At 36.9% G+C, this 12,814-nt stretch overlaps 1 protein-coding gene across 16 annotated transcripts in view; it reads left to right on the top strand.

Annotated features, from left to right (window-relative positions):
* Positions 1 to 12,814, top strand: part of ALPK1 (alpha kinase 1) — a 136,298-nt gene that overhangs the window by 38,862 nt on the left and 84,622 nt on the right. For 14 of the 16 annotated variants that reach the window (XM_038581882.1, XM_038581871.1, XM_038581876.1 and 11 more), the window contains one exon: positions 3,748 to 3,794. The exons of the other annotated variants lie outside the window; for them this stretch is intronic. The gene's annotated coding sequence lies outside the window, so the exon portion shown is untranslated. The remainder of the gene's footprint in view (positions 1 to 3,747; positions 3,795 to 12,814) is intronic. 16 annotated transcript variants of the gene reach the window in all.

Here is a 12,814-nt window from a genome sequence, read left to right as displayed (position 1 = left end):
TAAATATTGACTACAGTCCCCATGTATGCAACTAATTATGAGAAACATTTATGACTTCTTTACTGCCTGCACTGTCAGTAAAGAGGAGGCAGATAGTATGGGTGGTTCTTTTTCTACTTGTTCCCTACAGTTTCTGGACCCATGTAATCTGTCCTTGGGTGAAACAACACCATATATTGGTTATTGATTTGGAGCATACACCGTTTCCTCTGGACCAGTAAGTACCCTCACCTCATAAGATGTCCTCCAGCTGGCTCTGTAACTGAGTCTTCAGTAGACTATTGCTTTGCTCTAAAGGCCAGCTGCTCCTGGGTTATGGTAAGACTAGTGAATCCTGTGGGAGATGGCCTATAGCATCTTCACCACAAGCAATGTTATATGGATTACTGTTGGTGAATTAAGCCTTTCGTAAGTACACAGAAGATATTGCTAATAGAAGCATAGCAGGAAAGTCAAATTTATATCCAAAATCTCTAGTGAGAAAAATGGCTACCACATCCACAATGAAAGGGATTCAATATAATCAGTCAATAGGAAGTTGGTCATGCCACCTGCATTGTTCACATTTGGAACTGTATGCAGGGCTCAGCATGAGTCTCTGCTGCTGGCAATTTAAGCATTGAATAGTGGTAATAGCCAGATCTGCCTTGGGAGGGGAAGTTCATGAGGTTGAACCCATGAATAACTTCTCTCTCTGTCACCATGGCCACTCTGTTTCTGAACCCACTGAGTAATACTAGTGATGCCCGGAAAGAGGACAGATGACAATTGCAATTCAAGTCTTCTTGCCCATCTGATTCTGGAGAGTCTTCTCTGCCCATTGGTGAGCTTTCAGACGCAAGCATTCTCACACCATCAATGTATTTTGAGAGGTCCATGAGTGTACCTCTATGCTAAACCTTCTTGTAATCCAATATTGTTCCTTTCAGCTTCCTCCTCATCAAACCAAACCTTTAGGTTCTATGTATGAATCTTCACTATAAGAATCTTCCCTTCTAGGTAAAGTGTGGAGTTTGATCTACTTCTCAAAGTTCTGCTTATTGTGAAGATTTATCTCCCTACTTGTCCTTTGTAGCCAAGAGTGAGAAGAGCTCTAATGCTATATCAATTTATTTATGGCTGGTCCCGGTATATTGTATTCATGATCACTACTAAATTTTGAATCTTTTTTTCTCTGCCTACAGGGAAATTCCATAAGGATACATTAATGAGTGAGGGAGAGGTGGTATTGCAGCAGGATTAGGTGCCATAAGAGTTGAAGCAATTCTCTCATGAAACTTTCTTGTGCATTTAGAACTTGCTCAGGCTGCTTTTGTATATACCACTGCAAGTTGAGGATGGAGAGCTGCAGTGCACAGACAAATTTGAGAACAGGTCAATCAAATACCATTTAATTTGGAAGGCAGCTCAGGTCTCATAACCAGTTCATTTCCCATGGCCAGATATTTAGTCTCTACCAGAACCCAACAGTAAACATCAGGAGATGTTTCTCAAGGAAAATAGTTATTTGTCAGAGAAGTATGGCTTTGCTCTCAATTATGGGGCAGCACTATGGTTCTCTTATTGGGGAGTTTTATAGGCTCAATGAACTATTACAGACACTTTGTACACATTAGACTTCTGAGTCACGAGATCTAAGTAGCAAGAGTGGCTTATTCTTTGAACTGGCTAAAGAATATTCTTTTGCTTTGGGTTTCCCTTAAATTAAGAGCCTTATGGTTTATTTGGTAAGTAGGAAGAAACAACACCATTGTAACAACATTATTTTGCCTCTGTAATACTTAAAGCCCACCAAATGTGTGTGGCTCTGCCACTTTCTTCATGGAGCTGGATACAAGGTATAGCAAATTGTCTTTCACTTTGGAGAGGATACCTCTAAATATTCCAGATGTCTAGACTCCCAGAAACATCAGTGAATTAGTAGATCTCTCATGGAATTTATCTCTTATCCTCAAATATGTTTCTTATCAAGGCATCTTATGTATTTGTTATTTTCTGACCAAATTGTGATAGCCAAACCCACCTAGTGGAACTAGCACAAGGAACCCAGAACCTCTGGTAAAAGTACCCATGTTAATAATTTTGACCCAGGGATGCCTGGGTGGCTCAGTGGTTGAGCGTCTGCCATTGCCCCAGGGCATGATCCTGGGGTCCCGGGATTGAGTCCCACATGGGGCTTCCTGGATGGACCCTGCTTCTCTCTCTGCCTATGTCTCTGCATCTCTCTGTGTCTCTCATGAATAAATAAATAAAAATCTTTAAAAAATTAATTTTGACCCAAAGGAGCTATGTTGCTTTTTTCCTCCTTAGTCTAGCATTTTAGAATTCATTTTCACACAAATTCCCTGGCTTCTGCTATAGAGAAAAGTTTTACAAGTCTTTTGATATACAAGCTGTCTCCTCTAGGTATAACCTGGTCAGACTCTCCTTGTATTTAGATACCTCCACCCTGCAGTTCCAAGAAATAAGACACTGAAGCTCCTTAATTCTTTTCTTTCTTCTTTTCTGTTTCTTTTATATTTCCTTCCTCCCTCCCTCCCTTCCTTCCTTCCTTCTCTCCTTCCTTTTCCTGGGTAAGCAGCATATATTGGCTTTATTTTTATTTTTTAACTTGATATACAGTAAAAATGACCTTTTATTTGGCCTTTATTTTATAATTTTAACACATATATAGATCTGTGTAATAACCAACATCACAATTAGGATATGGAACAGATTTCCCTCTAAGCACTGCTTTAGCAGCATATCATAGTCCCAAAGGGAAATAGTGTTCCTAGTCCAGACTGCCAACAATTGAAACTTTGTCAAGACCATTGTTAAAACTAGCACATATTTAAACAGTTATTCAAATAGTGTAAACTTTGGGGATATTAAGTTTTAGAAAGTGATCAGCATGGTTCTGGATATATAGGAATTTTAGTATATTAGCAGGGGATATATATCTCCGAGAGTGGAAAGTCAGGATAAGGATGAATATTTCATATTATTTTAAACCAGGTAACTCAGAGACTTTACTAAGTTAACCCAATTCCTTGAGCTTATAGGGTCCCTTTGGATCTGATTACTCTACTAGAAGCTGGATAAGAAAAAATCTTGGGATAATTTGTTTTATAAATCTTTATTTCTTATATACTGTTTCTGCTAGAACCAGGGAGGCAGACTGGATGATGAAAATCTGTGCATTTGCTTTTGTCAGTCCTGTCACATTCCACAGGGAGGCAAGGGAGTCTTCATGGTAGTTATAGTAAGAATTAGAAGAAAACAGCCATTTGTTTTGGGGGGTTTATTATTGTCATTCTAATCATTGAGATATAGTCTTATCTGAAAGGAAAAAATAATCCAGATGGTTAAGTTTCTTTTCATTCTTCAAAAGATGGGCATTAATATTTTTGAGGTGTATGGGATGGTTGGGATACTGGTCTCCTGGAATATTGGATGCTTTTAGCTGGAGTAGAAGCTGGTGCCAGCTTGGGTAGAAAGGAGTGAACTCATTGGGATTCTATTTGAGGCAGGACAGAAACTAATATCAGTATGAAAGTGAGTCTCAGAATCTCAGCTTTGGGAGAACTGCATTATAGATATATTAAAGCCACATAAACAAGAAGCAAAAATCTAGCTTCTTATATTTTTCAATGACTTAATATAATCTCAATATTAATATGCCATTTCATCTGGGATATGGGAACGGTTGACCTAATTAAGTCCAAGCAGATTCTAATAACAAACATTTTTTTCCAATAATTCCAGGTTTTCTTGGATTTCTGAGGATGATAGGTACAAGGCTTTCACAGAAGGTCAGTTCAACATCTTTGATTCATTGCATGAGTTCTTGGGATCTTTATCCAGCCTGAATAGATGGGGAAAATGTTTATTGTTTATAGTCCTTCGCTATGAATTTTTCATGTGGCTTTGCATTTTGGAAAAAATAGATAAAAACAAACAAACAATAAACCCAGGCCCTTGACTTGAGTCTCTCTTTCAAAACTATTAAGGCTTCTTTTGTTTACTGCTGTATCCCTAGGGCTTAGAATAGGGTCTGGCACATAGTAGATGCTCAGTAAATATTTGTTGAATATCTAGATGAAAGTGAGTAGATGAATGAATAAAAAGTCTAGACTTTTAGGGCACCTGGGTGGCTTAGTCAGTTAAGTTCTGGATTCTTGGTTTCAGCTCAGGTCTCATGGGTCTTGAAATCAAGTCCCCTCCTGGGCTCTGCACTCAGAGAGGAATCTGCTTGAAGAGTCTCCCCCTCTGCCCCTCCCTCACTTGAGTGCTCTCTCTCTCTCTCTCAAATAAATAAATAAATAAATCTTTTTTTTTTTTTTTTTTTTTTTTTAAAGTCTAGGCTTTCACTTGTTCCTTTTAGGCATAGTTTCCCCAGCAGAAAAATAATCAAATGAACAACCATATACACTGGGGATAGAAAAGGAATTAGTAGATTCACTAATAGAGCAGGTAATATGAGATTCAGTTAAATGTCTTTCAGTATTGAATCAGAGACAGGATTCAGACAGAGACTATATTTGGAGGTATAAATTCTAATGTAAAAAAAAAAAAAAAAAAGCTTTAACTGTAAGCAAGTTACTTAATTATCTCCTTGAGTGAGTCTCCTTTGCCTATTCTCTACATAAGGATGACCAAAAATAAATGAATGAAATTTAGCTAAATTTATAACATCTTTACTGAGATATAATTTATAAACCATAAAATATATTTAGGTAAGTGTACCATTAAATTTTTAAGATAAATTTACCAAGTTGTGCAAATATCAGAAGACAGTTTTAGAACATTTTAGTCACCCAAATACAATCCCTTATGCTCATTTACGTTTAACCATTGTTCCCATTCCCAACCTTCATTCCCACTATATTAATTCTACTTTCTATCTCTCTTGATTTGCCTTTTCTTAAAATTTCTAATAAATGAAATCACAAAATACTTGGTCTTTTGTGTCTTGGCTTCTTTCATTTAGCATGGTTTTGAATTTCATCCATGTGGTAGCAAGTTCCTTTTCACTGCCAAATATTTCATTTAATGGATTACATTTTATTTATCCATTCATCAGCTGATTCCGTTGTTTCTACTTTAGGGCCATTATAAGTAATGCTGCTATGAACATTTGTGGGCAAGTCTTTAGGAAGACTTATGTTTTCATTTCTTTTCAGTAGATTTGATAAATTTATGTTTAATTTTTAAAGAAACCATCAAATTCTTTTTCCACAGTGGCTATACATTTTATATTTCCACTAGCATAGTATGCAGGCTCCTGTTTCCCCATATCCTTGCCAACTTCTGTTATTTTCTGCCTTTTTTGACAATAGGGAATATAATTTTATGAAGAAAAAGCAATCACGTGTGTTTATTTATGCCAGCTTTATTGCTAGTGATAAAATGACAGCTATGATTGGGATTGGGCAGCCCCGGTGGCGCAGCGGTTTAGCGCCACCTACAGCCCAGGGTGTGATCCTGGAGACCTGGGATCAAGTCCCACATCTGGCTCCTTGCATGGAGCCTGCTTCTCCCTCTGCCTGTGTCTCTGCCTCTCTCTCTCTCTCTCTCTCTCTCTCTCTCTCTCTCTCTCTCTGTGTTTCTCATGAATAAATAAATAAATAAGTCTTAAAGAAAAGATATGATTGGGATCATTTAAAATATTTGGAATGGGAGTTATAAAACTTGAAGAGAAACTAACTCTCTGCCATCCTGTTAATTTTCTTAAAGCTCTGTCTTTTTCTAGTCCCTCTTCTATTAGAAACTCTTCGGGACCCCTCTTGGTAGTCTGCTGGGGTTGTCTCATACAGGGGTTTATGAGAATAATTATTACATTTTCAGGAATTTTATGGGCAACTTGTTAAACATAACCCCAAAATTAAATATATAAACTTAAAATTAGCTATTTAAAGACAAAGACAAAACTTATTTCTTAATTATTTTATGGCATTTTACTATAATCTATGTTTTGAAGTTTCCTATGTCTATTATATTTGCATAGTAGACACACTACATAGTGGTGTGCTACTGCACATCTCTTCCCAAAGCTATTTTCAGTGATCCCACTTCAATAGCTTGAAGTCACCTATGGAAGGAATATTTACACCACAGAAATTGGCATGTGCTACAAACCAGGGCTTTTTATTTTCCCTCCCAGAAAAGTGGCTGTTAAATATGTACTAAGTCTAAATTTATCCTGTTGGTATTTTTTAATTTATTTTTTTTTATGATAGTCACACAGAGAGAGAGAGAGAGAGGCAGAGACATAGGCAGAGGGAGAAGCAGACTCCATGCACCGGGAGCCCGACGTGGGATTCGATCCTGGGTCCCTAGGATCGCGCCCTGGGCCAAAGGCAGGCACTAAACCACTGCGCAACCCAGGGATCCCATCCTGTTAGTATTTTTTATTAAATTTATTAAAGGTGTAGATGATTTTGGAGAGAATTACATCATTAAAATATTGAGGCAATTATTTGGTTGGTTGTTCTTCTACTCACTTCAGTAAAATTTTCTTTCCACTTATAGCTTGAATCCACTTCTTAGTAATTTTATACTTGGCAATTTATATTTTGGAGATAGAAGTAGGCAACAACTATGTCTATTATAGTTATGTATTTTTCTCATTGTTTTGGTCAGGTATTAATTATAGTATTACCTCAGCCTTATAAAATTAATGCGAATGTCTTTCATATTTTTCTATCCTCTGTAATAATATAAATTTTCTAGGAATTACATATTTCTAAAAGATTTGGTCAAAATTAACTATGACATCATCTGAAACTGGCACCTTTCTTGGAAATAATAGATAATTTTTTTTACTCATTATTAGTCTTAAATAGATTTTAGATTTTTTTCTTCAATTTTAATGGTATATCACAATTATCCTAGAAAATAATACATTATAGACAAATGTTCACATTTTTTAGAAGGATTTGTACATGATAGCTCTCTCTCTCTCTCTCCCTCTCTCTCTGTCTCTCTCTCCCTGTCTCTCTTTTTGAAGATTTTATTTTTAAGTAATCTCTGCACCCAACATGGAACTGGAACTCACAAGCTTGAGATCAAGTGCTGCATGCTCCACCAAATGAGCCAGCCAGGCACCCCATGATAGTCTCTTACACTTCTAAAATCTTTTTTTTAAGATTTTATTTATTTATTCATGAGAGACAGAGAGAGAGAGAGGCAGAGACACAGGCAGAGGGAGAAGCAGGCTCCCCACAAGGAGCCCAATATGGGACTTAATCCTGGATCCTGGGACCACACCCTGAAAGGAAGGCAGATGCTCAACCGGTGAGCCACCCAGGCATCCCATACTTCTAAAATCTTTTTTTTTTTTTAAGGTTTTTTTTTTTTTAAGATTTTATTTATTTATTCATGAGAGACACAGAGAGAGAGAGGGAGGCAGAGGCACAGGCAGAGGGAGAAGCAGGCTCCATGCAGGGAGCCTGACGTGGGACTCGACCCCAGGTCTCCAGGATCAGGCCCTGGGCTGAAGGCGGCACTAAACCGCTGAGCCACCCAGGCTGCCCCATACTTCTAAAATCTTAATCATAATGGTGTTTATACCGCTTTTCCCATTCTGAAATGATTCTTTCTTCTTTTTTCCTATTAGGTTTTCCTGAAAGCCAATTAATTGGCCTTTTCAATTAGCTACCATTTTGATTTATGTGCTATTTCATAAATCGTTATTTTTAAAATTTTTATGTTTATTCTTTCTACTTCCCTATGACTTAGTTCGTTACTTCCTTTCCACTTCCTTAATATGAAAGCATAGTTTATACCTCTTAATTTTTATTATAAAAAGTTACCAAGCCATGGATTTTTTTTTCTGGGTATAGTTTTCTTTGCATTCTTTAAGTTTGGAAATATACTGGAAAAAGGCAATAAGGTGAGTTGAAAATGCTATTGAAATGTGCAAGCAGGCCAATTATAAAATCTAATTTTTTGTTAGTAATTTAGAGCTTTTATGAATTATGGCCAAATAATTTTTTCTTTTGGGGGTTTGTGATGTTTTCTAAGACTACTGTATTATTAATTTTTTAAATGCTCAATGGTAACACACATTTAAATATATATTTTGGATAAAAGCTGAAGGGCTTGCATTTTTAAGTCATTCTGATTAATAAGCTATTTTATGTCATTTTAATTCTTAAGTATAATTATACTGAATGGAGATTTTTTTTGAAGATACTTTTGAGTAAAATATCATTAACTTTAAATATAGTTCTCTACTTATTTTCCTACCTTGTTTGAATTAGAAGTATGGAAAGAAGGTGATAATAAACAGTCAATCAGGAAGATATGTGAAAACTAACAATCACACAAAAGAGATGCTTTAATAAGTTTTAAAGTGGCACAGACATAGAAAAGGCACACTATCTAGGAAGGGTATTAGAAAATACCTAGATGATTAACGTAAAATCTTTCAGAGTATGTTTAACCTTAGAAATGACCAGGATATAAAAATAAGCAGAGAATTATACTAATTATAAATGAGACTTCAGTTCGATTTTAATTGACACCGGGATTAAAGGGCATACAGCATGACAACTCATAGCAAAGTTTTTTCCTACCGTCTGAAAGTGCCCAAGTGGCTCACAGCAAGAGAAATAATTGGTCACCTGTCTCAAAGCTTAGTCATCTCAGAAGAGCAGGCAAATAATGCCTGCCACATAGTAGATGTGTGACAAATATAGGCCTACTTAACTCTAAACCCTGAATTCTTTCCATTTGCCATAAAGCCTTTCTACCATATGCTTATAAAGAATATGGCCAAATTAAATATGGAACACTATTGTGAAATATATTTTAACTTGCACACATGTTCAAAATTATTTGAAATTACCTGTAATGAGAACACAGATGTGTCTAGATAGGTTTTTTTTTTTAATTTTTTTATTTATTTATGATAGTTACAGAGAGAGAGAGAGAGGCAGAGACACAGGCAGAGGGAAAAGCAGGCTCCATGCACCGGGAGCCCGACGTGGGATTCGATCCCGGGTCTCCAGGATCACGCCCTGGGCCAAAGGCAGGCGCCAAACTGCTGTGCCACCCAGGGATCCCCACAGATGTGTCTAGAGCTACTAAACTAAGGGTAAATAATGTAGGCCAAATAATGAAGGGCCTGAGTTAGATGATTTGTACAAGATTATCTAAGTGAAGGACACCCATGGAATTGTTTATAGAACCTGGTTCTGAGTTTCCTGGGAGTAAAGGCAAAAAGGGACAATGTGATGGGGTTTAAATCCTCATAATCTAATAAAAAGAAATGCATCCATTTGGTATGAAAATCAGAATGTCTCCTGCTTTAATCATATGAGAATTTATTATTTGGGACTTTAAGTAAAGATAACACTAAGCAGTATAATAAACATCTTCAATGGCAATTTTTTACAAAACAATTATTTTCAAACTTACAATTTACAAACCAATTCTATTTTTTACAAATTAATGATAAAATAAGGAAAACAAAATTGGTTTTGTTTATAGCATAGCACTTTCCTTTAAAAAAAAAAATCTAAGCATTAGTAAGGGAATACCATCAATCATAGAACAATGAACTTCACTTGTTTTCCATTGCTTTAAATAAAAAATTACATACATTTTCTGCAATGTCATAAAATTTTCAATGTTTGTTATATTTTACTGAAATTGGATACTGGGGCAGCCTGGGTGGCTCAGCAGTTTGATGCCTGCCTTCAGCCCAGGGCATGATCCTGGAGTCCCAGGATCCGGTCCAGGGTTGGGCTCCCTGCATGGAGCCTGCTTCTCCCTCTGCCTGGGTCTCTGTCTCTGTCTCTGTCTCTGTCTCTGTCTCTGTCTCTCTCTCTCTCTCTGTGTCTCATAAATAAATAAATAGAATCTTAAAAAAAGAAAAGAAATTGGATACTGGATTATCTACTTGCTCTTTAGTTGGGAACCATCATCTGAATCATCTTCGTCTATAGGAGCTACCTACAAATTACTACATCTAAATGTTATCCTATAACATCTAAATGTTATTCTGTAAAAATAAGGTAAAGGAAAAAAGACCTGTGACATCACTGAGTCTCCTTCTCCTGATTATCCAGGATCAGATTCCCTAGACAGAAGATGTGGTTAGCATTTGATCCTAATCAAAGGACCCCAAATACTTGGATATAGTTCATTTTAATCTTAGTTGAAAAGATTGTGGATAGACACTTAGGAAAAAAGTGAAATCAGCATAATATCTCCTCTTCAAGTGCAGTCCAGCTTTCAGAGAGGTAACGTGGATTTCAGCCTCCTCATAATTGTCCTTGATGAAAATAGAAGGATTTCACAGCACAGAAAGCAGTGGTTTATGAGGCTGGGTACAAGACAGACGTACAAGAGAACTCTGTTCATCGTCTTCAAAGTGATGCAGCGATGGCACGGCCGCTGCTGTGGCCACATGTAATATAGCCTGTAGCTCTTTAAAGAGGATTAGCTTTAGCGGCTGGGAGCATTCAATGCTGGATTTCATGTAGAGTAGAATATGCTAATGAAATGTAAATGTCCAAGGCAAACATTGCGTAATATCAAAAACCCTCAAAACTGAGCTTTGTCTCTTGCAGAGTGAGAAAACAAACTTTATCATCAGAAGAAGTAGAAACGGAACGACCTTCCACTTTTCTGCTTTATGTATCTGCTTCTATAAAAAGTGTACTTAAATATATATACATATATTTATATTTAAATTAAATTTTAATGTCAGTGGAAAAACCAAAGTTCAGTCATTGAAAAACAACTTGATAGATCTATGCCCAGAGATGGATGTGTAATAGTTTATATTTGTAGAAAAGGATATATACATAATATATATACGCAATAAAAAATGTAATATTTTAACACTATTTTTTAAATGCTATTTTAGGTTTACAAAGGGCTTTGCAGAGCAGGTCCCCACTCCATTTCACCTTAAAATTTTTTCTGCATAATGTCCTATTGCTCAATGTTGAACTATTTTGTGTCTTTATCATAATTTTCCATTCAGTGTTTTTACTACCTTATAGGAAGCCAGTATGAGACTTAGTCTCTCAAAGCTGCATATGCACTCAATTAATATTAAAGTTATTTTCACATATTTAGAATTTCAGAACATATCTGACATTGAGAAGGTGAATTCACTATAAGATGTGTGATTTGCAATCCATGTAACTTGGAAGTGTGAAGCAACCTGAAATCCATACACAGGGTTCCCAAAGACTGAAAGTCCCCTAAACAATTTCATTCGAATTGCTGGGAAATAAAGATCCTAAGAAACACACAGAACCAGGTGCTATGTGCTCTTTCGTTAGTTACTAGCATTTCACTACACTCAACTGAGTAGCTTAGGTTCTCTTAGTTTTGTTGGTCAGTGGTGTGTGTGTGTGTATGTGTGTGTGTGTTATACTTCAGTTTTGAAGGTTTGTCTCTGCAGACCCAGAGGAGGAATGGTGATACATATTCATGAAAGAGCGCTCTTTCCAGGCCCTGCTACCACTGACAAAGCCTTAGCTGTTTCACACAGCAAGCTGACTGGGATTGTGGGGGGGGGCTGCATGGCCAGATGAGTGCAAACAGCAAGCCCACTCCTCTGCTTGTTAGGCCTTGCCTTCCTGACAATTTCCCCAATTGTCACTTGTGACAAGGCTGTCATTAGGTGATGGCTTCTTTTGGCCATTTTCAGATAAAGATAATTTCCTTAACTTCCATTTTATTTGACAACAAGCAGTTTGGGAGAGAAAGGAAGTGCTTCAGTAGTTTATGGATTAGGGTTTTGTCACTTCAAAGGCATCTTTGATCTAAAAATATGTGCTGTACCAAATTCATTATGTCTTTCCTTAAAGAGCCTTTAAATTTATTGATCTTCTCCTCAATTATTCTCCTTTTACGTCCAGTAATGATGTGTGAGATGGTAGTGTTGGGAAAAGCCTAAGGAGGAGTGTGGGGAAAATGCAGCCAACTGGTCACTTCTAAGGCCATTACAAGAACGAAACAACAGGTGCTTTTGTTTAGTGTCGATTCTCTTCTGAATCCCTGTGCGCACAAAGGCCCTTCTGCTGTTTATCACCCAACACAAAGATATCAATACCAATAGGATAAGACAAAATTATATTTGGTATTAGAACCTAATAAAGATAAAAACTTCACAATTTGTATAAAAATTGTGCCTTTAATTGTTTTCATTCTCATCACTGACTACATGAATTTCAAAAGCCTGGGTATGAGTGATAGAGACAGAGTGGGTGACTTCTTCATGGACCAATAATTTGGCTTCCCTTAGAAGCAATCTTACATTGTGCTGAGGCTCAGGTTGCTAAAATTCTTAAAACTGAATCTTAGTCATAGAGAGCAGAAAATAAGAAGGTAGGAATCCATATGTGAAAATTTAGTTTAAAAACCTAGCAAGATGAGCATTTACAGCTTCCATAGTAGCTTTTCTTGTTTAGAACGTCTACTGTCTCTTTGCCCTCCTTTTGTTGTTGCTATTGTTGTTGTTCAAAACAATTGCTATGTGGAATTATTGTGTTTTAAACAACACCTGGGACAAAGAAGTAAAGAGTTTACATCTGAACTATCATGATTAACCATTGTCTTCTAACACTTCACATATAATAACTTCAATTTAGGACAGAACAAGGTACTTACTCCGTTTCTGCAACTAGAAAAAGGGAATTAGGGATCCCTGGGTGGCGCAGCGGTTTAGCACCTGCCTTTGGCCCAGGGCGCGATCCTGGAGACCCGGGATCGAATCCCACGTCAGGCTCCCGGTGCATGGAGCCTGCTTCTCCCTCTGCCTGTGTCTCTGCCTCTCTCTCTCTCTGTGACTATCATAAATAAATAA

Source organism: Canis lupus, chromosome 32, assembly GCF_011100685.1.
Source record: "Canis lupus familiaris isolate Mischka breed German Shepherd chromosome 32, alternate assembly UU_Cfam_GSD_1.0, whole genome shotgun sequence".
Classification (NCBI taxonomy): Eukaryota; Metazoa; Chordata; class Mammalia; order Carnivora; family Canidae; genus Canis; species Canis lupus.
The sequence above is the reverse complement of the archived record's forward strand: the minus strand, read 5'-3'. Positions and strand labels throughout refer to the sequence as shown.